We start from the raw sequence: 333 nt of genomic DNA, 5'->3' as shown, positions 1-333 counted from the left end.
GGACATTTTTGGGGACATTTTGGGGACATTTTTTGGACATTTTTGGACGTTTGGGGACATTTGGGGAGGTTTGGGGTCATTTTGGGGACATTTTTGGGGTCAGTTTGGGGACATTTTGGGGACATTTTGGGGACATTTTCACAGCGGTCCAGGGACTCTTTGCTGTCACTTTTTGGGGTGATTTGAGTCGTTTTTGGGGTGTTCGGGGTCGTTTTTGGGGCTGTTTTGGGGTCATTTTTGGGGTGTTTTGGGTCGGTTTTTGGGGCTGTTTTGGGGTCATTTTGGGGGCGTTTTGTGGTCGGTTTTGGGGCTGTTTTGGGGTCGTTTTTGGGG

This window comes from Corvus brachyrhynchos, unplaced genomic scaffold (genome assembly GCF_000691975.1).
Source record: "Corvus brachyrhynchos isolate BGI_N302 unplaced genomic scaffold, ASM69197v1 scaffold1145, whole genome shotgun sequence".
NCBI lineage: Eukaryota > Metazoa > Chordata > Aves > Passeriformes > Corvidae > Corvus > Corvus brachyrhynchos.
The sequence above is the reverse complement of the archived record's forward strand: the minus strand, read 5'-3'. Positions refer to the sequence as shown.